The 27,139-nt window shown below is 46.0% G+C and overlaps 1 protein-coding gene across 1 annotated transcript in view; it reads left to right on the forward strand.

Annotated features, from left to right (window-relative positions):
- The window catches only part of LOC147711671 (uncharacterized), an 860,812-nt gene extending 839,713 nt beyond the window's left edge, over positions 1-21,099 (forward strand). Inside the window, exon 8 of the mRNA XM_086922385.1 lies at positions 18,685-21,099. The gene's annotated coding sequence lies outside the window, so the exon portion shown is untranslated. The remainder of the gene's footprint in view (positions 1-18,684) is intronic.
- Positions 21,100-27,139: the final 6,040 nt, after the last annotated feature.

Consider the following 27,139-nt stretch of genomic DNA (forward strand, 5'->3'; position numbering starts at 1 on the left):
GCTCATGCTAGAGCGCCATCTCACTTAAAACCAAGCACTCTGCTTCCAGGATTGTTAAGGCCTGCCATAGGAGTGACTTATAGGTTTATATGTGTCCAGATATAGGTTTAGATATAGGTATACTATATCTAAGCAAGAGGTGATTACACCAACTTGCCCCAGCTGAGTGATCAGCCAGTTGTGTCAATTTTGGATAGCCAGCCAGGGGTGGCAAAAGATATGCTGCAGCCCCTGATAGGCCTTGGATGCACCTATGCCCTGGGCACCTATAGTGCTCTGTACAGGGGCTGATAAGGTGACCCAAGCCAATTTAGTTATACACCTGGGGTACATGGAATCCATTTTACAGAGAGAGCAGATAGCCTGGGGCCCTGATTAGCAGGGAACTAGGCCAACTAAGTCGAAAACCAGCTAAACACAAGGCAATAAATATGGGGTAACCATAGTGAGCTATCTACCTTCCTACAGGCAGATTTACAATAACTGGCGCATCCCCAAGGATGCTCCAGTTATTGTGCGCCGCAGCTCCGCCATTCACAATGCGGCGCACCATGTGGCAAAAACTGCACAGATGCGTCACGCATCTGTGCTGTAAAAGCAGCACATTTCTGGAGCAGCGTCGCAAGCGGGATTCAGCTCCAGCAATGCTCTGGGGGGCCCTATCTCCCCAATGCTGCATCAAGCCTTGCGGCTGCTTCAAGCAGGCGCAGGGTTTTGACGCAGCATTGGCCTAAAATTGACTGAGTGAAATCTTGTAGATTTCACTCAGCCACTTTTAGGAGGTGTTCCTGTGCAGGAACGCCCTCCCCTGCGCCGGAACGCCTCCTGATGGCGCAGGGCTTTACAACGTGACGCATCTCTCAGATGCGTCGCATTGTTAATACCCAGCACCATGGCGCATCTTTTGTGACGCCGCTGCATCACAAAAGTGACGCAACTGCGGCGCCACCGGCTTATAAACCTGCCCCATAGTGCTTTTACTACACTATAGCTGCATAAAGGGCCAGAAGATGTGTCTCCAGTGACCATGTGTGCCTGTGCCTGTGTTACAGTCCTGTGGGGAGCGCCTGGTCGACGCTCCACTCCCAGACGCACTGCGCGTTTCTGGATTCCAAATCCAACCATTTTTTATCCTTTTCCACATTCTCCATATTCGTCATATTTTTGCGATAGTTTTACCATGTTTTCATTTTCATCGTTAGTTATTCCACGGTTCAATCAAATTGTATTTCAAAAACTTCACATATTCACACGTGCCAATCCAGGCCTCCTTGTAAATAGGGTCCAATACAACCAGTGGCTTAAAGCAGCATCTCTTTATTTCAACCCAATGCATTTCGGGCTATTTACAAGCCCTTCGTCAGGGGTAACTGAAAGTCAACAATAACATACATTATTTTACTATATATTCTGTTCTAACTACAAGTATTTCCATCTCAATTTAACATTACACATGTGGCATTTTGCATATGAATAAACAGTAACCTTTATTTAAAATAACCCAATTCTTATCTAGTGTTCATCTCCTCATTAAAACAATGAAACAAATGTATCAAAAGTGTCTCTTCGTGCTTAAGAGTCAAATTTTATGTTTTAAGAATCGTGCGTTATCCCCTTTAAAATAAACCAGAACCCAACAATTCAAACTGCGTGATTATTCCTAAAGCCCCGACCTGAATGCTTTATGCTGTTAATGTTGTGTTTACACACGAGCTTTCTGTCTTCCCCCAAGCGTTGTTAACCCTCCTGCCATGAACACATCCTGCATATTCATTCAACTTAATTAGCAGACGCCTGCCAAACGATCACTCGCTCTTCGATTGTCTAAAAACTGCATTTAACCGATCTAACACAAGAATCAGTGCGTACCTGCTTAAATGGACATCTTTTTCTCCTTACAGAGCAGCAAACATCAGGTTCTCACGCCTGTTACACCTTCTCAGTAACTTAGCTTGATTTAAACACTACGTGCTCCACCCACGTTACGTTTGAACCAGCTCCCAAGACTCTTTACGTTCATTACGTGACTACAATACCCATACTACATCTGTTATCATTCGCTAAAGGTGTTTAGAAATATGCGCAAAATGTCACAATTATCCACATTTTGTATATATGTCCTTTCAAGTTGCCTCCGTCATCCACTGCAGCTAAGAGCCCGTTGTTCATGATACGTGGAATCACTCATCCAAGAATCTCCTTATAGTCTTACTGCATCTTTGGGTGCAAAACCAACAGGGGCATTATGAATTAGAAAAATGAATATGGTGGTATGCACTCCGCATTTATTCTTTTTAATCTTTATTAATCTTTAAGCATTTTAGTCAGTTCGCGTGCAGAACTAGGTAGTGCCATGCCCTGAATGCACCTATTTTAAAGTACAGTCCTGGGGGGAGCACCTGGTCGACGCTCCACTCCCAGACGCACTGCGCGTTTCTGGATTCCAAATCCAACCATTTTTTATCCTTTTCCACATTCTCCATATTCGTCATATTTTTGCGATAGTTTTACCATGTTTTCATTTTCATCGTTAGTTATTCCACGGTTCAATCAAATTGTATTTCAAAAACTTCACATATTCACACGTGCCAATCCAGGCCTCCTTGTAAATAGGGTCCAATACAACCAGTGGCTTAAAGCAGCATCTCTTTATTTCAACCCAATGCATTTCGGGCTATTTACAAGCCCTTCGTCAGGGGTAACTGAAAGTCAACAATAACATACATTATTTTACTATATATTCTGTTCTAACTACAAGTATTTCCATCTCAATTTAACATTACACATGTGGCATTTTGCATATGAATAAACAGTAACCTTTATTTAAAATAACCCAATTCTTATCTAGTGTTCATCTCCTCATTAAAACAATGAAACAAATGTATCAAAAGTGTCTCTTCGTGCTTAAGAGTCAAATTTTATGTTTTAAGAATTGTGCGTTATCCCCTTTAAAATAAACCAGAACCCAACAATTCAAACTGCGTGATTATTCCTAAAGCCCCGACCTGAATGCTTTATGCTGTTAATGTTGTGTTTACACACGAGCTTTCTGTCTTCCCCCAAGCGTTGTTAACCCTCCTGCCATGAACACATCCTGCATATTCATTCAACTTAATTAGCAGACGCCTGCCAAACGATCACTCGCTCTTCGATTGTCTAAAAACTGCATTTAACCGATCTAACACAAGAATCAGTGCGTACCTGCTTAAATGGACATCTTTTTCTCCTTACAGAGCAGCAAACATCAGGTTCTCACGCCTGTTACACCTTCTCAGTAACTTAGCTTGATTTAAACACTACGTGCTCCACCCACGTTACGTTTGAACCAGCTCCCAAGACTCTTTACGTTCATTACGTGACTACAATACCCATACTACATCTGTTATCATTCGCTAAAGGTGTTTAGAAATATGCGCAAAATGTCACAATTATCCACATTTTGTATATATGTCCTTTCAAGTTGCCTCCGTCTTCCACTGCAGCTAAGAGCCCGTTGTTCATGATACGTGGAATCACTCATCCAAGAATCTCCTTATAGTCTTACTGCATCTTTGGGTGCAAAACCAACGGGGGCATTATGAATTAGAAAAATGAATATGGTGGTATGCACTCCGCATTTATTCTTTTTAATCTTTATTAATCTTTAAGCATTTTAGTCAGTTCGCGTGCAGAACTAGGTAGTGCCATGCCCTGAATGCACCTATTTTAAAGTACAGTCCTGTGGGGAGCGCCTGGTCGACGCTCCACTCCCAGACGCACTGCGCGTTTCTGGATTCCAAATCCAACCATTTTTTATCCTTTTCCACATTCTCCATATTCGTCATATTTTTGCGATAGTTTTACCATGTTTTCATTTTCATCGTTAGTTATTCCACGGTTCAATCAAATTGTATTTCAAAAACTTCACATATTCACACGTGCCAATCCAGGCCTCCTTGTAAATAGGGTCCAATACAACCAGTGGCTTAAAGCAGCATCTCTTTATTTCAACCCAATGCATTTCGGGCTATTTACAAGCCCTTCGTCAGGGGTAACTGAAAGTCAACAATAACATACATTATTTTACTATATATTCTGTTCTAACTACAAGTATTTCCATCTCAATTTAACATTACACATGTGGCATTTTGCATATGAATAAACAGTAACCTTTATTTAAAATAACCCAATTCTTATCTAGTGTTCATCTCCTCATTAAAACAATGAAACAAATGTATCAAAAGTGTCTCTTCGTGCTTAAGAGTCAAATTTTATGTTTTAAGAATCGTGCGTTATCCCCTTTAAAATAAACCAGAACCCAACAATTCAAACTGCGTGATTATTCCTAAAGCCCCGACCTGAATGCTTTATGCTGTTAATGTTGTGTTTACACACGAGCTTTCTGTCTTCCCCCAAGCGTTGTTAACCCTCCTGCCATGAACACATCCTGCATATTCATTCAACTTAATTAGCAGACGCCTGCCAAACGATCACTCGCTCTTCGATTGTCTAAAAACTGCATTTAACCGATCTAACACAAGAATCAGTGCGTACCTGCTTAAATGGACATCTTTTTCTCCTTACAGAGCAGCAAACATCAGGTTCTCACGCCTGTTACACCTTCTCAGTAACTTAGCTTGATTTAAACACTACGTGCTCCACCCACGTTACGTTTGAACCAGCTCCCAAGACTCTTTACGTTCATTACATGACTACAATACCCATACTACATACTACATCTGTTATCATTCGCTAAAGGTGTTTAGAAATATGCGCAAAATGTCACAATTATCCACATTTTGTATATATGTCCTTTCAAGCTGCAGTGGATGACGGAGGCAACTTGAAAGGACATATATACAAAATGTGGATAATTGTGACATTTTGCGCATATTTCTAAACACCTTTAGCGAATGATAACAGATGTAGTATGGGTATTGTAGTCACGTAATGAACGTAAAGAGTCTTGGGAGCTGGTTCAAACGTAACGTGGGTGGAGCACGTAGTGTTTAAATCAAGCTAAGTTACTGAGAAGGTGTAACAGGCGTGAGAACCTGATGTTTGCTGCTCTGTAAGGAGAAAAAGATGTCCATTTAAGCAGGTACGCACTGATTCTTGTGTTAGATCGGTTAAATGCAGTTTTTAGACAATCGAAGAGCGAGTGATCGTTTGGCAGGCGTCTGCTAATTAAGTTGAATGAATATGCAGGATGTGTTCATGGCAGGAGGGTTAACAACGCTTGGGGGAAGACAGAAAGCTCGTGTGTAAACACAACATTAACAGCATAAAGCATTCAGGTCGGGGCTTTAGGAATAATCACGCAGTTTGAATTGTTGGGTTCTGGTTTATTTTAAAGGGGATAACGCACGATTCTTAAAACATAAAATTTGACTCTTAAGCACCAAGAGACACTTTTGATACATTTGTTTCATTGTTTTAATGAGGAGATGAACACTAGATAAGAATTGGGTTATTTTAAATAAAGGTTACTGTTTATTCATATGCAAAATGCCACATGTGTAATGTTAAATTGAGATGGAAATACTTGTAGTTAGAACAGAATATATAGTAAAATAATGTATGTTATTGTTGACTTTCAGTTACTCCTGACGAAGGGCTTGTAAATAGCCCGAAATGCATTGGGTTGAAATAAAGAGATGCTGCTTTAAGCCACTGGTTGTATTGGACCCTATTTACAAGGAGGCCTGGATTGGCACGTGTGAATATGTGAAGTTTTTGAAATACAATTTGATTGAACCGTGGAATAACTAACGATGAAAATGAAAACATGGTAAAACTATCGCAAAAATATGACGAATATGGAGAATGTGGAAAAGGATAAAAAATGGTTGGATTTGGAATCCAGAAACGCGCAGTGCGTCTGGGAGTGGAGCGTCGACCAGGCGCTCCCCACAGGACTGTACTTTAAAATAGGTGCATTCAGGGCATGGCACTACCTAGTTCTGCACGCGAACTGACTAAAATGCTTAAAGATTAATAAAGATTAAAAAGAATAAATGCGGAGTGCATACCACCATATTCATTTTTCTAATTCATAATGCCCCCGTTGGTTTTGCACCCAAAGATGCAGTAAGACTATAAGGAGATTCTTGGATGAGTGATTCCACGTATCATGAACAACGGGCTCTTAGCTGCAGTGGATGACGGAGGCAACTTGAAAGGACATATATACAAAATGTGGATAATTGTGACATTTTGCGCATATTTCTAAACACCTTTAGCGAATGATAACAGATGTAGTATGGGTATTGTAGTCACGTAATGAACGTAAAGAGTCTTGGGAGCTGGTTCAAACGTAACGTGGGTGGAGCACGTAGTGTTTAAATCAAGCTAAGTTACTGAGAAGGTGTAACAGGCGTGAGAACCTGATGTTTGCTGCTCTGTAAGGAGAAAAAGATGTCCATTTAAGCAGGTACGCACTGATTCTTGTGTTAGATCGGTTAAATGCAGTTTTTAGACAATCGAAGAGCGAGTGATCGTTTGGCAGGCGTCTGCTAATTAAGTTGAATGAATATGCAGGATGTGTTCATGGCAGGAGGGTTAACAACGCTTGGGGGAAGACAGAAAGCTTGTGTGTAAACACAACATTAACAGCATAAAGCATTCAGGTCGGGGCTTTAGGAATAATCACGCAGTTTGAATTGTTGGGTTCTGGGTTATTTTAAAGGGGATAACGCACGATTCTTAAAACATAAAATTTGACTCTTAAGCACGAAGAGACACTTTTGATACATTTGTTTCATTGTTTTAATGAGGAGATGAACACTAGATAAGAATTGGGTTATTTTAAATAAAGGTTACTGTTTATTCATATGCAAAATGCCACATGTGTAATGTTAAATTGAGATGGAAATACTTGTAGTTAGAACAGAATATATAGTAAAATAATGTATGTTATTGTTGACTTTCAGTTACCCCTGACGAAGGGCTTGTAAATAGCCCGAAATGCATTGGGTTGAAATAAAGAGATGCTGCTTTAAGCCACTGGTTGTATTGGACCCTATTTACAAGGAGGCCTGGATTGGCACGTGTGAATATGTGAAGTTTTTGAAATACAATTTGATTGAACCGTGGAATAACTAACGATGAAAATGAAAACATGGTAAAACTATCGCAAAAATATGACGAATATGGAGAATGTGGAAAAGGATAAAAAATGGTTGGATTTGGAATCCAGAAACGCGCAGTGCGTCTGGGAGTGGAGCGTCGACCAGGCGCTCCCCACAGGACTGTACTTTAAAATAGGTGCATTCAGGGCATGGCACTACCTAGTTCTGCACGCGAACTGACTAAAATGCTTAAAGATTAATAAAGATTAAAAAGAATAAATGCGGAGTGCATACCACCATATTCATTTTTCATGTGCCTGTGTTACAGGCACACATGGTCACTGGAGACACATCTTCTGGCCCTTTACGCAGCTGCAGTGTAGTAAAAGCACTATACATTTACCCAATGAGGGAGCACTTACTGAATTAGCCAGTAGAATTACTCCAGGGCAAATTGCAAAAAAATCTGCGATTTTGCAGGAAAATTCGAGAATTCACTGATTTCTTTGCGATTTCGCAGGGAAATCCGCAAATTCGCGGAACGCTAATTCGCAAATTTCGCCCATGCTCAATTAATTGCCATGACAGAGATCGCAGCAGAGAACGCCACCAGATACCTGACTACAGTATAGCCAGCCCAGTGAAGACACCTTTGTTAGACAGCATTAGACTATCTACACGCAGACGTCACTGTGGACAAATGCGGTCCCACAACAATTAGGACAGATTCATTTGGATGTGGCCTCAGCGCTCGGCTGATGCCCGAACTGTTATAAAAGATTTGTGAGTCTTTATCGGCACATGCGCAATCGGCATGCTACATTCTGACCAGGGTCCTGCGTTTAGCTCTCGAGATTACAAAGAGGCCATGGCCAGCAAGGGCGTTGCGTTGCGGTATTCGAGTCAATTCCATCCTGAGGAAAATTCTGTAGTGGAAAGAAAAAACCGGGACATAAAGTAATCTATAACAGCTAGGGAATTAGGTTCGGGTGACGGGTGGGTCAAACATGTAATAAGTGTCCAACGTAGTTTAAAGAATCTGCCAAGAAATTCTCTGGGTGAAATCACTCCATATGAAATCCTTTTTGGTACTAGAATGCTTATCGAGGACCTCGATCGTCACACTTCAGTGGTAGAACAAAAACCCTTTGATATCAAAGACCGTTTGGCTGTTTTACAGGACTTAAATGAAACAAGAAGAAGTCTAAGCAACACATTGCAGAAGCCAACAACCACTGAAGGGTACCATCCGTCCCAGCAAGACCTGTCTGGATTCCAAAGATTGGGGATCTAGTCAGAGAAAAGATCGCGGACAAGAAGAAATTTGGGCCTTCTTACAGAAAACCAGTACCTGTGCTAGCAATCCACGGATCAAGAACAGTGTTACTGACGCCCCTTGCTGGAAGAAAGGAGAACCGGTTCGTGTCCATCGATCTGGTAAAAACACATCATGTGGCAAATAATAAGTAGTAGGCCCAGTGGACTCCAAAGATGTAGCAGACGACCAAATCTGGCTACTATCCAAGAAGTTCAAACTGAAAGACTCATCACCTTTGAAGAATCTACAGTGCGAAAAGAAGGACTATGCAACCATATGGTTCTGATTGTTCAGACCAATCTGGCAAGATTGCATCTTACCTGTTTTACGATGCCTGCTATGTGGAGAAGAATGCGTGTTGGAAATCTGTCTAACACTTCCATCAGCACTGCCAACGGATGTTGATACTTTGCTTGGTTCGATAACGGCTCATGCATTGTGTTGCGGCTACCAATCCTGATGACGGCATTCATTGAGGTCTCAAAGACACAATTAGCTGGCGGTGAGATACGTGGATCAACAGGCACACAGGTACCATCACCATCTACTGCGAACATTGCTAACGCTGCTGACGCTGACGGCGATGCTTCACATTTTTGTGCAATTGATTTACTTAATGAAGTAATCCAACTTTCACCTACTGTGGTAGCCGATTTCTTTGACAGCTTAGAAGATTTGATGTTTTCTCCTAACAACGAGAATGACTTTTGAAGTAAGCACGCAGCGTTCTATGGGACTCTGTATTTGACCTTCATTTTTCAAAACAAAAACTTCCAACTTCAGAACTCTATTTGTCTACGATTAGACTTTTTTCCAAAATTAGATTTTTTTTGGCACAAAGTAATCTACTTAAAGTAGAACTATTCTTAGTGAACAAGAATTCTTTGACACACTTCCAAATGACAATATTTAATCTTGTCCACAACCTAAAACGGTATATATATTCTGTCATGGAATGGTCTCGACCTTTTTTTCTGTATTTAAGAGCCATTTCATAAATGGTATTTCATGACTCATTCTGATAGCATTTCCAATGTTATACTATATGCTTTGAATGAAAATATTGCTTTTATAAATTCATACAGCACTAATGCTAATTGCCGTGTTCAACCATTTTGAATGCATTATATGTATTTTTGGTGGGATCTTTACACTTCATGCTTTAGATATGTTTACATATGCTTAGAAGTTTGTGATGTTGAACATAATAAAGTGGAGTGGGTGTTGTGTAGCATTTTAGAATCTGAGCGAAATTACTGATTCATGCCCTTATATGGGTAAAATTCACCTTGCACTTATATAGGCATATAATTCATGCCCATGTTAAGACATAACCCATCCAGTCCAAATACAGGCATGGCTACTTCCATTAGTGCCAAAAAGCCACAACGATTTCTTGGAAAACTCGGCTTCAGCAGTCAGGGACATCCACTTTCTTGAATATTGATTTGTCCTAGAAATCATGGCGTTTTCAAAGAACGACCATTTCCTTGGGGTTCTTTGATGACGTTATTATGTCCAACTTTACGTCGAACTAGGCACCTTCAAGGTATAAATATGCATTCACTTGCCCTAGCAAACACACAGTGGTTCATGAGCAGTTCAACTATCTACTTGCCCAACGCAGCTCGCTACAGCAAGTGCCGAAGGAAGCCAACCCTCCAGCTGACGCACTGACAGAGAAGCTGTCCTTTCTCTCGCTGAGAATCCAGCTCCAGTGTTTCCAAGCTCCCCTTGCGGGGTGTTGGAAAATCGAGTCCGAGACAGAGATACCAGACCTCCGACGTTCTAAAGCCAAGGTACGGAGCTGATTAAAACCCTAAGAGAACCCTTGGTTAGATTCTTGGCAAAAACAAACTAAACCTATGCTACACCATACTTATTCCTTCCCTCGTACTAGACTTAGGTTAGGTACATTGGGGTAGGCGTATTTTAGAAACACCAGTTGAGTACTTTTAGCTTTGTTATTTATGTATGTATTTTATGGCTTAGAAACCATACCATGCTTTTACAGTATTATTTTATAATGCTCTTCTTGCTCTACGCATTATACTTTACAGCTAGTATTACAATTGTAGCAGTTCATTTCTTTTGCATAAGAAAGAAGACTGTTCAATAAATACTTTTCTCGAAAACGCCCGTCTCTCTTTTTCTCTGCACCTCTGATGAAACGAAGCATGCACGATTGACTGAGTAAAATATCTATCTATTGTTTCCACGACTCTGAAGATACGTTTATTCTTGGGGAAACAAAGTTGTCATGTTTATGCGGTTGTCAGAAACTAATCCCTTCTTGTTTATTCGCTACACCATACTTACTCCTTCCCTCGTACTAGACTTAGGTTAGGTACATTGGGGTAGGCGTATTTTAGAAGCAACAGTTGAGCACTTTTAGCTTTGTTATTTATGTATGTATTTTATAGCTTAGAAACCATACCATGCTTTTACAGTATTATTTTATAATACTGTTCTCGCTGTACCCATTATACTTTACAGCCAGTATTACGATTGTAGCAGTTCATTTCTTTTGCATGAGAAAGAAGACTGTTCAATAAATACTTTTCTTGGAAATGCCCGTCTCTCTATTTCTCTGCACCTCTGATGAAACGAAGCATGCACGATTTACTGAGTAAAATATCTATCTATTGTTTCCACGACTCTGAAGATACGTTTATTCTTGGGGAAAAAAAGTTGTCATGTTTATGCAGTTGTCAGAAACGAATCCCTTCTTGTTTATTTGAGAAACTAATCCCTTCTTGTTCATTTGAGTGACCTCTGAGCTAGCTACGTCAAATCTATAGGATATATTATTCCAATGTGCAGAGCCTATTGGGAATATAGGAAATACACTACACCGGATGGCCCAGGCGCGTTCCCCCCACGAGGGGCCCGTTGGAGAGGCAGAGTGCGCAAGTCGCTGGCTCCTACGCCTCCCAGAGTGCCTGCGGCGCGGGCAAAGAGTCGGAGCGTCCGCCCGAGAGCCACCGGTGGCAGCGGGTGGAGAGTGATCTTGAGCAGGCATCCGCAGCGGGCGCTCCTCTGTTGCCCATGTCCACGCCTCCTCTGGGGTCTCAAAGAAGATGGATTTGTCCTGAAAGAGCACTCACAGCTGCACAGGGAAGAGGAGCCTGTATTGTATGTTAAGCGAGCGCAGCTTCTGCTTGACCTCCCCAAAGGAGCGACGCTGAGATTGGACCTCCCGGGTGTAATCAGGGAAGACAATGATCGTCAGGTTCTCGTGTCTGAGCATCTGCTTCCTCCGGGATTCAGCCAGGATAGCGTCTCTGTCCCGGCAGTTGAGTAGCCGCAGAATAATTGGTCGCGTGCGGCACCCGGCTGCGACCGGGGGAAAGCGATCTGTGTGCCCTCTCGATCATGAACCAGGGGGAGAGCGCTTCCTCGGGCATCCAGGAGAGTATCCAGCACTCCACAAAGTCCGCTGTCCGACCTTGTTCCACTCCCTCAGAAAAGCCAACCAGGCGAAGGTTGTTGCGGAGAGTGCGGTTTTCTGCATCCTCGGCCCGCCGGTGGAGTTCCTGCGTGTGGGACTGGAGCCAATTCACCTGGGCCTTGAGTTGCTGATCGTCATCCTCCACGGCCGACACTCGGGACTCCGCCTCCTTAATACGAGCGTTAGCGTTGCGAAGGTCCTGCCTGATCAGTGTTATGTCGACACAGACCTCAGCAATCTTGCCCTCGACTGAGGACTGCGATGTCTGGATCGCCTGGAGAATTACAGAGAGGTCGGGCGCAGCAGGGGTACCCGCGCCAGCAGGACCACCGGTAGCCCCGGCATCAGTGGTGGTCAATTCTGGCTTGAGTAGCCGGGGTCTTGGGTATTTTATCCCGGACTATAATGACCTCCAGGTGGTATGGGAAGGGGGCAACGGTTCCCCGGGAGTAGTCTGGCCGGCCGGAAGGCAAGGAAAGAAGATGATGAGGGAGGCCCGGGCGCAATCGGCTCCTGCCGCCCCGCGCCAATCCAATCGTACTCTGCAGGGCCTCAGCATACAACAAAACAGCTCCTGGGTCGCCGGATCACCAAGGATGGAGGCCGGGGGGGGGGGGCGCAGCGGCCCCGGACCCGCAGCACGGGAGGCCAAGGTGAACCCCAAAGGCAGAAGCAGAGCGTCACGGCTCCAGACGACAGGATCCAGTGGTGTGGCCCATGACCAGGACCCCCGGCCGCCTGAGCCATGTGGCCGATCCAGAGCGCCAGGCAGCGGCCTCAGCCCAGGGCCCTCGCACCAGACGGGAGTAGCGGACCAGGAGAGCAGGCCCAGCCAGCGCCAGCCCTCCCCTAGCGTAGAAGAGAGCAGAGCCCCCACCGGGAATCCCAAGCACCACTGCCCGAGGTGGCAGTCGAGGAACCACCGAGGCTCCAAGGGTGAAGGGAGGGGGAGAAGATGCCCGGGACAAGCCCAGGGCTTCGCGCACCAGTCCCTCCTGCCGCCCGACCGATGGCCGCCCCCCTCCCAGAGGCCCGCACCCCCAGGGCCATGTGCACACCTCCTCACTCACATGAGGTGGGGGGGTCGACGAACCAGGATGTCTGCGTCGACGGCAAGCTGGGCCGAAGAAAGGCAGCGCGGCAGGAAATCCCAGGACCACATCAGTTGCAGTTCCAGATGAAGACTTCAGCGGGGGAGCTCCACGGTGGCCGCAAGGCAAGGGAGCGCAGAGCCCATCTCCCACAGTGTCCAGAGCACACACATGAAGGGAGAAACAGGGGGCAGTGAGCCGCCGCCTGCCCGAGGTCAAAGAGCAGGGCAGCGATCAATGCAGTCCACAGGGTAGCCACTTGTCCCCAGGAACAGGCTGGCACCATAGAGAGCCACCAGGAAGGAGCTGTGAGGGATTCCGCAAATGCGGCGCAGAAGGAAGGCCACCCAAGGAGCAGGATGGGGGCCGGTGAAGAGAGGCTGCCTGTCCCCGCCGCCCGATCCAAGGGCCGACTCCCGGCACAAGCGCCCAGCTCAGTCAGCATCCAGTAGGCCCCACTGGAGAGGGGCTTCCAGTCGTACAGCATGGAGCCCAGGGCCTCGGAGGAAGGGGGTGGGGGCAGGTGAGGAGAGGCCACACGCCCCTGCCGCACGATCCACCGGCTGAGACACACGCAGACACACATGGCGCCATCACACCACCTTCAAAAAGCCCCGCGGCGGGCAGGTCTCACCTCTCTTCCCGGCAGACAGCAACCCAGCTCCGGGCCCTGAGCAGACACCGGGTAGTCGCGCACTCAGCAGATGTCCGCCGGATCACGGCCACAGGCGGGCTGCGGAAGGCGGAGCTTCGAAACTTGGCAAGATTATAGCGGGAGGCAGACTTCCGAGGCAGGTGCCGGGGCACCCCAGATCATCCGGTTGTTCGTGCCTGATCACCGCTACCACCTCTGGTGTCGGGTGTTACCGAAAGACTGCGGCAGTCCCGAGGTGTGCAGCAGCGGAGGCCGCCATCTCAAATCTAGTCGGCCCGGGACAACAAGGAGAGCTATAGGGCTGGGGGGGGAGGGGGCGCGATTTCGGTCGCAGCTCCACAGTCGGGCTCCGGACCACTTTGCCTACAGGTCAGTGATTTTTAGGGCTTCCGATGGTGGCGGATGAAGAGCGGATGACGGAGAGGTCCGGAGCACTACTAAAGTGCTACCGCCATCTTGACGCTCTTGGCCACGACCCAGAATGGGGATATTTATTGTATGTGCTACAGCGGATGGGATTTTCACCGCTCTTTATAAACTGGATACGCCTAATTTATATACTGGGCCAACGGCGTGGGTACGGGTGGAAGGTTACACATCAGATCCAATATTAATCACTAGAGGGACGTGACAGGGGTGCCCGCTGTCAACTCTGTTGTTTGCTCTGACTCTGGAGACTCTAGCCTGTCTAATTAGACAATGTCACAAGCGTGCAGCTCTTAATTTTTTCACAGGCCTATCATCATATCTCTCTATGCAGATGATATGCTGCTGTTTATACGGGAACCTCACAATTATTTAGCACCAGTCCTACGGGAATATATTCGCTTCGCCCGTTTCTGGAGCCTCCATATTAATTGGTCTAAGTCTGTTGTACTGTCACTGACGAGAGCACTATCCCGCACTAACTTGAATTTCCACTCATATGGGCCACAGATTAAGTGAAATATTTAGGGATATGGATCCAACGTAACCCTGGGGTTGTTGTTTGCGAAAACTATGGCACTGCCATAGCGAAGCTGGAACAACAGGTTGACAGATGGGTAAAACTTCCACTTTCACTTACTGATCGCATAGCATTAATAAAAATGGTGGTATTGCCAACATTTTTATATTACTTCAGTAACATACCGGTTTAACTTACACAACAGTTTTTGAAAACTCTGCGCACTCTGCTGCTTCGCTTGGTATGGGGAGGCCGACAGGCGCTGGTGAGCTGGAAAACCCTCACATTGGACTATAAGCATGGTGGCTTTAGCGTACCTGATTTTTATACGTATTATCTCTGTGCACATGCACAATATGCACATTTCTGGTTCGCCCTGCACGCCTTCGTCCCTCATGTGGCTGTGGAGCACTGGGATGCCCACCATGTCCCATTGAGTTCCTTATTATCTCATGCCAATAGACGTACAACCTGCAATACTTGCAACACCATTAACTCCACGATCACAGCTTGGCAGTCATTAAGTCGGGAGGCAAGAAAATTACCATTATACTCACCGCTTTTGCCAATAGCATACCACTCTAACATATCAGTAACGCATGAACAGGGAGCGCTGAATACACTTGCGCAAGTAGGCATTACGAAGATGCAGGATCTGTTTCTGAATGGCACTTTTCTGACAGACAGGGACATGGCTTATATTCAGAATAATATTTACAACAAGGGGTGGTGAGGGACAGAGTCTCTGAATTAAGCAGAAAGCTCTCACCCAGTCAAGAGATCAGGGCTAGATCCAACACCGTTTTTTAGCTCACTGCACCATCCCAGTTTCAGAACCTGGCTGTATGCACATTAGTCTGTTCCTGTCCCAGTGCATGATGGGAACAGGGCAAACCAAACTACAAAAGCCAATTCTTACACTGGGAAGGAAACAAGCTCCCGGGGACCGGTTTCTGGCATTACAGCCGTCTTCGGCCCGGTTTGCTTGAATCCTGATGGTGCAATGAGCAAGGGTCTCACATCTGAGAATACCCTTCCACGCTTGGTAGTTTAGTCTGCCCTGTTCCCATGATGCACTGGGCCAGGGACAGACTGATTTGCATATAGCCAGGTTCTGAGCTGGGATGGGGCAGTGAGATAAATAACGGTGATGGATCAAGCCCTGATCTTTGGACTGGGTAAGAGTGGTCTGTTTAACTCAGACACTCTGTTCATCACCACCCCCTTTTTGTAAATCGTTTTTGGCCACTATAGGTGTGGAAGGGTATACTCAGACATGAGTCCCTTTCTCACTGCTCCATCAGGATTCAAGCAAGCCGGACCGAAGAAGGCTGAAATGCCAGAAACCGGTCCCCGGTAGCTTGTCTCCTTTCTGGTGAAGAATTGGCTTGGTAGTTTAGTCTGCCCTGTTCCCATGATGCACTGGGCCAGGGACAGACTGATTTGCATATAGCCAGGTTCTGAGCTGGGATGGGGCAGTGAGATAAATAACGGTGATGGATCAAGCCCTGATCTTTGGACTGGGTAAGAGTGGTCTGTTTAACTCAGACACTCTGTTCATCACCACCCCCTTTTTGTAAATCGTTATATTCAGAATAAGACACCACTTTTTTGTGTTCTATATGCACAGACCAAAACAAGCGATGCAGATTCACTATCCTACATTTCCAGCGGAACCGCAGGAGGCATTGGTGCTGCGAACACTAACTTTAGCCCCTACTCGTCACAAGCTAGTTACCAAGCTGTATCGCGCTGCACAGGAAGACAGACCTTTCACAAGTGACAAGAGTCTTGACGCCTGGAATGAATACCTTGACCCACCACTTACATAGCGAGAATAGGAGACCTGCTGCCAACTTACTAGTAACCTAACATCTAATGGGAAATTGCAAATTATACACTTTAAATATCTGCACCAAGTGTACTATACTCCACATAAGCTTTTTAAATATGGGCTCCGGGACACGGATGCCTGTAGGAGATGAGGGGCAATGGGAGCTGATTTCTGGCACTTGGCTTGGAAGTGTGAACAAGTGTTGTTATATTGGGCAGTTGTGATTAACACTCTAGCAAAGATCATTGGGACCCCATTGCAGTGACTCCACAGCTATGCTTATTGGGTTTCGTTCCATTCCTGAAAGGTGCGGTGGGGAGGCTAGTAAGAGTAGCATTGCTTGTAGACAAGCGTCGAGTGGCGATGGTGTGGGACAGCAAACTAAGCCCCACGGTGAAAAAACGACTGAAAGATCTATCCCTCTGTAGAGAAAACTTAGTATTATACGCTGAGGAGCTTCCTGCAATGTCCAGGCCTGGTGATATCTGGGAGCCCCTGTTACTGTGTTTGCACACTGTAGATCAACCCAACTCACCTGAAGATGTTACTATATAAACAAATATGTCACGTGCTGTATGTAGCAATGCCAATTTATGTAAGCTTATTATTTTTTTCCTTTATGTATATTTCAGAAGTAGTTGTGTCATTTGGTTAGACTGTTTTACCTGATTACAAAGTATCTAGCTGTGGATGTGAAGTATGAAGATGTACTTTTGATACTCTGTTCATTTTGTTTACTTTGACTCTTATGTGATGTCATCACATGATGTAGAAGATATTTTGAAACTCAATAAAAATGTTTTTAAAAAACAATTTAGAAGCGGATTGGAAGTTGAGGTTTGTAACAGATGCAAGCAATTGGAGATTGGACAGGGACGTGTTCATGAGTTTGGAGAAAAAATGGGGACCTTAGGGAGGGGATTTCTTTGCGGACAGACTGAATGCGCAGTTACTGAGATTTTGCAGTCGGAGACAAGATCCAGAAGCGACCGGGGTAGATGCTTTTCTACAGGATTGGAGGCAGGGACGGCTTTAGTGCTGGTGGCACCCAGTGTGACAATCATTTTTTGTGCCTCACACCCCATGACGGCCTCCTCTGATTCCCTCACTTTTAACAGGCAAAAGTGACCCTCATCTCTCGAATCCTAAATTATTGCTAAACCCAGCGCCCCCACCACAGTCAGCACCAAGTGCAGCCGTACAAGTCACACTGCCCTAAAGCCAGCTCTGATTGGAGGAAAAGAAGGCTGTATGCTTTTCCACCTTTCTCTCTGGTAGAGAAAGTGCTAATGAAATTAAGGAGAGAGAGAGAGCGGAGTTGGTTTTGGTAACTCCGTTATGGTAATCTCAAGTGTGGTTTTTGGATGTGATGAACTTGCTGTTGGGCGATAACGTTTTGTTTTCATATTTTCCTCAAGTACTGTTGGATGCCTAAAGGAATTGTCACAAGATAATAGTAGCAGGACAGTTGAGGTTTATAGGTTGGCTGATTTCAGGATAGTGGGGCAAGTGTCTTGATTATCAGAAGAGGCTACGGAGCTTATCAAGGAATCCTTGGCGCCAGAGACAACTAGAGCGTACAGATCGGTATGGAGAAGATGGTCTAGTTGGTATGTTGCAAGGGGTTTGGTTCTCAGATCAGCTCCTGTAGTGGAGGTAGTAAATCATTTGACTGAATTGTTCAGGAAGGGTCTGGCATATAATTCCGTGAATTTAAGTAGATCTGCAATTTTAGCGGAACATGATTTGGTGGACGGAATACCAGTTGGTCAGCATTTGTTGGTGAAGAGAATTGTGAAGAGTGTACTATGGAATTTCCTCCCAAGGCGAAGTATACTTTTTTATGGGATGTTTCTCAGGTGTTGAGGAAGGTTGGAAGTTGGAGAGAAAATTATTGTTTGACCTAGAAGTTGTGATCTTGGAAAATAGGAAAACGTTGGGATTTATTTGCAGCAACAAAAGAAGAAAGATGGCTGGCAGTTCTGAGAATATATGCATGTTCTAAGAGTTCTAGAGTATTGTTGTTATTCTAATTCTGTGTTCTTGTTTCTGCTGTACATGGGGCAATAAAAGAGACACGTAATATTAGCCTCTGTGCCTTTAAGAAAATCATGATTTTCTTACCATTAAAACTGTGGAAAATCTGCATTCCTACCTAGTGACAAAGCAAAATTGGTTTAAACGGGTATTGCAGTGAAATGTCTTATAGCTAAATAATGCATAGAGAATAAAAAAAAATATTGCAAATTTAACCACCACATAAGTGACAATGTCAAAAGAAAAATGTGAGATCCCAACATATTTCATTACTAATTTTCAGTATGCATTCCATTCTTTCAGAATAAAGACTTCGGAGGAAAAATTAACAATTTTGGAATTATATGGAGTACAACTACAAGCGGGGGACGTTGCTCCCTCCCCACGGCGTGTTTCCTCTGGAATGTTTAACACCATTGTAAATTAGCATGTGCTAAAGATCAATGAGCGAAAAGAATGATCCCTGGAAGGCGGATACAGGAACTTGAAAGGAAGAAAATACCGTACAAATGTCCGATTTACAAAAGCAAATGTTTGTGAATGAATACTATTGATCTTTCATGTAACAGCAAAGGACAATGAGAGTGAAGTCTAGGACTGCAATCTACCCAACTATTTAATGACGGAAGATAAGTTTGATTTCGAGAGAACTGTTTACTCCAGCGGCTACTCAGCAGGTTTCAACATCCAAGAACTCCATTATATTTAAAAAATAAATTGAAGAAACCTGTTTTATTGTCCTGGTGATTGGAGCTCTTAATTAGTGTTAGATGTTCAAAAAACTGTTTGACATGAGATGGCTCAGTGAATTACACACTCTCTCAATATCTGTGTACAACACAAAAGTCACAATATTGGATCCTTGCAGGACAGACTCATTCTTTCATTCTTTCCAAGCTGATACAATGGTCCAGATTCATAAAGACAAATATATGTTCATGGTCACCAGTGACCTCATTTACACTTGTCAGGGATTCGCAGACGCATTCCAGGCAGGCATAATTTACTTTGCTAATGTGGAGTAATCCGCCACAATTCCATATTAATATGCTGTAGTACACCCCATGCAAAAAGAGTGGGGGGGGGGGTAGCACAAGGTGTGGGTTGCTATGTCACTGCTGGAAAGGGGGTTTTACATCAGCAAAGTGCTGGATTAAACCTCCTTCCATTGTGGGAAGGGTAACAGAGAACTTCCAAACTTGGATGGGGTGTCGAAGAAGGGGGTTCTCTATATGGAAAAATATTTTTTCTGATAAAGAGAAAATAAATGTGCAGTTGCACATCGGGATGCATTTCCCAAAAGTGGAATTGCCATTATGTACAATGGCACAATAGGGAAATGAGAGCACCAGGGGTATGTCACTTACAGTTCCCAGTTGTATGCCTGAAAAGAGCCTCCTGTTGCAGCTTTACAAAAATACTGCTGGGAACATTTGTAAATTCTCAAGAGTAGTATATCTACACCTAATTGTACAAATATACTACTTGTTTTGTGTATCTGGCCCATATCAATAAGTTACACTTGGCAATCACAGTGCTAAGACTTACAGAGACTGTGGAGGCAAAGGCTCTACAAAAATGAAGTTATAGCCATTTAGAAATTGCTACAAGATGCAATAACAGATAACTCAGCATCTGCCATTCAGGACCATGTTAGGATTGTCTCGTCAATCCTGAAGGTGTACAGGCCCATCTGGAATTATAAAGTCAGCGTGGAAAAAACACTCCTACCGTGTCTGCCACAGAGCTTTCTGCAGGTCATTGCAGGTGAAAACTGTGACAAGAATTTTTTTGGGGGAAAGGAGTTTTGGGGGCGAAAGGAGAATTCCAGATTCACTCAAAATACCCAGGTTTTTTTTTTAGCAAAACCGCATGGTTCACTTCGATAATCTTGTTAACTCCTCACCTCCAAAATCTTCATATATCCCGACTGTGTTGCCAGCCTTTAATCATTTTTTTTAATATCCCAGTTTTATCTTGTAGATCTGGTCAAAGATTTTGTAACAGTAGATTTTCTGCCTGTTTTCAGGCTTTTTGCTTCTAAATAGTGTACCCTCATTTTCCAAAGTTGCACCCATGTGACTGATTATTCTGTGAATAGTCAAATATTGAAAGAAGATGGGTGGCAAAACCCTCATTCTCTGTTACATTCATTTCAAAAAATGATTTCTATATTTTTTTGTAAAATGAACTAGTATACCATTATTTCATCAATATATATAATGTACACATGCATATGCGTTTCATATTTATAAAATACAATAAATATATTTTTAAAGAACTATTATTCTGAATAGCCACATTAAAGAAAATCAATAACACTGTACAAGTAATATATTCGTCATTAATAGTACTTCACAAACAGATATTGTTGTGTCGTATCAAATATGTGGATTTTATATCAGTTGTGCAATGATCTACCAGTTTATGAAAGATAACGAAAGTGCTAAAACTGTTGTGTAAGCGCTTGTTTTTTTACATCTTCAGTTACGAGAGCGATAGTTACAGATCTGTGAAGTAGATTTGAGAAAAACACTGTGACTGAAAACAGACTAATGAATTTGTAAAACTTTGCATGAACGTTCAAGAACGTGTTTTGTAGTTGTCATCTTGCCATTCAGGAATCACTGATTCCACACGGACAGACTACGATACAGAATGTGATTAAGGGAATGCTTCTGTTGTATCAACCAAATAAAATATCAACACACCATTAAATCTGATGTCTGAAAATCTTTATTGTTCTGAAAATTACCAAAACTGTCCTTATTATTTTCAATTGATTTTGTTTCACACTGATATGTCTGACACTAAATCCAAATATATGTGTGCTCGATTTTTTTTCCAATACAATCTAGCATGGCACTATTTGTCTCTCATCTGGAACACATTCTTTACCTAGTATTTCATTTCCATGAAATTGATCAGCACACAAACATACAATAAAAGTCATCACGACGTATGGCCACATGAATCATTGCATCTGTTTGCGATTCCTAAATTGCGAAAATTAAGGAATTGCAATTTAGAAATCGCAAACTGCAATGCATGAACAATTCGCATTAATTTTAGCAATTCGGAATTTTCCCTTAATTGCGATTCACAATTTGCGAATCGCAATTAAGGAAAACCCTTCCTATTGATTCCTATGGGCCAAAAGGCCCATGGGAATGAATGGGAAGGCATTCACATTTTGCGAATTTCAAATTGTGATTCGCAAAATGTGAATGCAATTTCAAGAATGCAATTTACACACACACATGCCCCAAGGTCATGTGTGTGTGTAAATTAAAACTTTAAAAAATGCAATTTGTGCATATTTGAAAGTTTTCGGTAAATTAGCATGAAGTTCAACTTCATGTTAATTTACCCCTTCCAATTTGCGAATTCGCAATTCAAAAATGATCATGCATTGCATTTAAGAAATCTGAAATTGCGATTTCTTAAATGCAATCGCAATTTTAGAAATCGCAACACGATTGCGATTCCTAAAATTGCGAAATACATGATGCATCCCAAATTTGAGAATTGCATTCGCAAACGGCCGAAAATTGCGATTCGCACCGTTTGCGAATGCAATTCAGTTTGATGCATGTGGGCCGTTGAATGCAACGTGTCTGCCGGTAGACAAATTCAAGAAACGCAGTGTTATGGCAAGACCCGGAAGCTGCAATTATGCAACTAACTTTATTGCTACCACACCACCAGAAGCTCCTTTAAAGAATATAGAACTTTAGAATTGGGACTACATGGAACCTCAGTCCCCTAAAGCAAATCCTCCTTATTTGCTGCTGCTTCTGCAGGTAAGTAGTGTGTGGAAAGTGTGAGGTTTTTTAATAAAATGATTATATATAATGTTTTGTCTTGTTAGATAAGTACTTCATTTTAAACAAGCTGTAATACAATTAAGTGTCAGAATGAAGTTGTAGTTCGGTTAAGACTAATTGTTTTAGATGGGTTTTTTTCAGAACAAAGTTTTATTCAAGTACTGACACAATACAGAGTAAAGAAACATCTTCCCGCATCACAACGCAGGACCAATGAGCATAAGCATGAAAAGGGTATACATTCAGTACAAGCAATAATGTATTAATTACCCGGCCCCCACAACCCCCAAACTCCCTACCCCCCCCCCCCCCCCCCAGCCCCACCCCGCCCCCCACACAGTGTCTGTTAAACGTAAGGCATAAAGCATGATAATACCAAGTGTGTGCACTCCCTGTCGCCCAGGATACAGCTGTTAAAGATCCTCCCCAGTGTCCTGGGCCATCGGTGGTTCCAGCCACAGTCCCCTATAATCCGCCCACCTTTTCCATATCTTGAAATGTTTCCTGGGGCATCCCCTGGCCTCGAAGATCGGGCGTTCGAGTCCCATGCAAAAATCCAACCCCCGCCTCCAGACTTCCAATAGTGGGGCCCTGGGGTCCTTCCAGGCCCTGGCTATATCCCGCTTAGCTACAGTTAGGCCTAGGACCAGTAGGTGACGCTTGTATATGTTACCTCCCACCTGCTCCATAACATGAAGCAAGCCGAGTCGCGGTGTTCGGGGAAGGTCCCAGCCCAGAACCTCCGCCAAGCAGTCCCAGATTCCCATCCAGTATCTAGCCAGGTTCGCACACGACCACACAGTATGAACAAATGTCCCAGCCTCCCGGCCACACCAATCAAACCTGCGTTCCACAGCCGCTCTCTAGTAAAGTAGGCCCTATGTAAATATTTGAACTGAATAAAGCGGAGGCGCATCGCAATGGCCGCCCCCCTAGGGGCCACCAGGGCCTCCCTCCAGTCCTCCTCTTCTAGAGCCCCAATATCTCTCTCCCATGCAGCACGCAATCCATCCAGGGAGGAGGAGCAGTGTGTGACCAGGGTCTGGTAGATGTTGGAGATCTTCTTCTCCTCCAGTTCCCCCATAAACACCTTGGCCTCCAGGGGGCTGAACTCGGGCAGAGACTCCAGGCCCACCAGAGAGGGAGATAGTGCATGACGCAGCTGTAAATATTTAAAGAATTGGGTTTTGGGCATGGCATATTCCTCCCTCAACATCTGGAAAGACTTAAGGGTGGTGCCCCTCATGACGTGGCCGAGCGTGGAGATGCCAATATCATCCCAGCCCTTAAATCCCTGCAGGGACGCCAGCGCCGGGAGACGTCCGTTCTGCCACAGCGGGGTCTCCCTCGTCAACGTGTTCCACCACCCCATGCGGCGCAAGGCGGCGCGCCACACTCGGAAGACCACCTGGGTGACCATGGGGAGCCGTTTCCTGATAACCGCCGAATAAAGAATGGTGTGGATTGTGTCCGGGTCCATCAAATACCGTTCCAGGGCATAGGTCGGGTCACCCCGATCCCCATACCACCAGTCGTTGAGCACCAGCAGGTGCGCCGCCTGATAGTAAGATAAAATGTCTGAGGTGGCCAGGCCCCCGCAGTACGTAGAGAGGAAGCAAGTGCGGAGGGCTACTCTCGCCACTCCCCCGGCCCAAAGGAACTGACTTAGTGCGGCATTCACCTGACGAAACCACTGTGGCGCTATAGGGCATGGGTGGTTCTGCAGCTGGTATAGAAGGCGCGGCAGGGCCACCATCTTAAAGATCGCCGAGCGGCCATATATATTAAGCGGCATTCTGGACCAGGTTCTAATGTCAGAACGCACTCTGTCCCAAACGGGCACCACATTGCGCTCCCATGCCAAGGCCGGGACATCCGTAATAAAGACGCCCAGGTACTTGAGGCCACCCGCCGCTCTCTGTAACGTCGAGGCCCAGTCGCCCAGCTCCTCGCCGTCGCCCAGGACCCACAGCTTGGATTTCCGCACATTCAGATGCAATCCTGTAACCTCCCCGAAAATTCTCATTATCTCCAGGACCCTGGGTCCGGACCTATTCAGGGCCGTGAGGAAGAACATTACATCGTCGGCGTAGAGCGCAATACGGTCAGAGGGGCCCATCTCCCATTCCAGCCCCCAGAGCTGTGCATCCATCCTCACCCACGCCGCCAGAGGCTCCATGGCCAGAGCGAATAGATAGGGGGAGAGAGGGCATCCCTGCCTGGTGCCTCGTCCGATGGGGAAGGGCGCAGATGCCGCTCCCGCCACCCGCACCGACGCGGTCAGGTCTGTATAGAGCAGGCTCAAGTACGAGAGAAAAACTGGCCCGAGATTGAGGCGGGACAATAGTGCCCTAAGGTACACTCAACTGAGAGAGTCGAATGCCCGGTCGATATCAGCCAGAAGGAGCGCCGTCGAGATCCCAGCGGCCCGGGCCGTCTCCACCACCACTTGTGCCCGGCGAATGTTGTGTCGAGTTGCTCTATGGGGCATGAACCCTGCCTGATCAGGGTGTACCAAATCAGTTATATATGGGAGAAGGCGGTTAGCCAAGGCCTTGGCCAATATCTTCGCCTCAAAATTCAAAAGGGATATCGGCCTGTACGAGGAGTGTTGTTCCGGGGGCCTCCCGGGCTCACAGAAAACAACAATTTCCGCGTGTCGCCAGTCCGCTGGTAGGCGACCACCCTCTCTGGCTGCCTCCAGTGCCGACCGATAGCTGGAGGTGAAAGGTCTTCATAAATTCACACGGAAACCCGTTTGGTCCCGGGGCTTTGCCAGTATTCAATTCCCCAAGTGCCGTGCCTAGTTCCTCCAATGAGAGGGGAAGGTCCAGCTGATCCCTGGCCTCATCCGGAAGTGCGCGCGGCGGGATGTCCGCCAAAAAATTTTCAACTTCCTCCGCAGGGAGGACCTCCCGGGGGGCATAGAGATCCGCATAATACCGTGCAAAACTGGCAGCTATGTCTTCAGGGGCCACCAACTGGTCCCCCTGGCCATCCCGAATGCCCGGTAGAGCCTGAGGCCGGAAGGTGTGCTGGCAGACTCTATAGAGCATGGTGCTGGATTTGTCCCCCCACTGATATATTCTGCTCTGGGTGGCCAGCCAAAGCTGGCGCGCTTCATTGTGTAATAGGGAGGAATATGACTGCTGAGCCTGCAGGAGCTGTCCCACGGCCTCGTCCGTGTCACCCACAACACAGTCCCCCTCCAGGTCCCGAACCCGCCCCGCCGCCTCATCCACCTCACGCAGACGGGTCCTGCGGGACTCCGCACACCAGGCAATGTCCACCCCCCTGAGCACCGACTTCATCGCCTCCCACTGGGTGACGGCGTCAACCTCCGGCCCGTCGTTCTCAGTCCAATAATTGGAGATGGACTCGTGCAAATGTGAACGATAGCTATCCTGCTGTAGGTGCCACGCGGACTGGCGCCATCGGAAGGGCTGTCGCCTCTTGTCCAACAGCAAATCCAGGGACACAGGGGAATGGTCCGAGATGCCACGGGGAAGTACGGCCGTGGAAGCGACCCTCGCCAGCCAGGGAGACGGTACAAACAGGTAGTCCAGCCTGGAGAAGGACTTGTGCACCGCCGACACATAAGAGTATTCTCGGCTCAAGGCGTGTTGGTAGCGCCACGTATCAATCCAACCCATGCCCTGCGCCAGGCCATGAAGCCTCGTCGGCGCCGTGGTCTGGGGTTCCCTACCGGGCCTGTATCGGTCCATCCGTCCATCCATCACATCATTCCAGTCCCCCCCCACAATCGCCAGCACATCCGGGACGTCAGTCCACACTTCGAACAGCTTCTCAATAAGGGCATCTTGCAACGGGGGTGGAGCATACACACTACCAAAGACCATCGGCTCGTCTCCCACCAGACCTTTGACAAACACGTATCTACCATGAGCATCGACCCAGTGCGTCTCATGTACATAGGAAATCCTATGATGTATCAGGATCGCCACCCCCCCGGGACCCCCTCGCAAACCCGGCATGGAATACTTGTTGATAGCCATATCTTTGTAAACTGAGGGTCTTGGTGCCCTGAAGGTGTGTCTCTTGGAGGAGGAGAACATCCGCCCCCTCCCTCTTCCCCTGCCGCAGTACCGCCCTTCTCTTTATTTTATCCAGCATCCCCCGGACATTCCAACTCACCACTCGTAACTTTGCCCTTGGTAGGCCTGACCGTTGGGGATCAACCATTGTCAATAGGGAGGAGATAAAAGGTCCTGTGCTTCTGAAGCCACACACCCACACAAGAGAATTGCCTATGTAACGCAGACACTGTGCCACCCTCCCCCTCCCCCCCACCGTCTCTCCCCCCAACTCCCGTCCCCAACCCCCCCAACCATTCCAGCTACCCCGCCAACCCCAACTCCTGTCCCAACCTGTCCCCCAGCCAAGCCCCCCAACTGCCTCCCTCCCCCCCCTATACCTCATGGAACATTGAAGTATCTGTCGCGATATGGGCGGCCCCGGTTCCAAAACCGAGCGCCCAGAGCCTACCATACCAATGGATCCCGAACACCCACTGACGCTAAAGCTTCCCCCCCCCCTAACCACTCCTAACCATGTAGGAGGCTAGCAGCCCCTATATCGGAGCACCCCGAACCCGTCCCATAGTCCGAACCTGTAATGGGACAGTCAAGAAACGTAATAGTTAACACAGCATGTAGTCATCCGCTATGCAAGGCACCGGCAGACCAACCCCCACTGCTGGAGCAGTCGGTATCCGTAGGCGGGCTGGACGACCCATTGCACCTCAGCCACTTCCACCCAAATTGTCCGGATCAGCTGGCTCAGCATTCTTACGCCCTGCGTTGGAGGCATTGCGGCACCGGGACCTGGACTTCCTACTCCTTTGGCTCCGGGCGTGTTGGTCACTCTGGGCCTGCGATGAGTCACTCGAGTGACCTGGATCAAGGCCCGGT

This window comes from Lissotriton vulgaris, chromosome 5 (genome assembly GCF_964263255.1).
Source record: "Lissotriton vulgaris chromosome 5, aLisVul1.2, whole genome shotgun sequence".
NCBI classification, from domain to species: Eukaryota; Metazoa; Chordata; class Amphibia; order Caudata; family Salamandridae; genus Lissotriton; species Lissotriton vulgaris.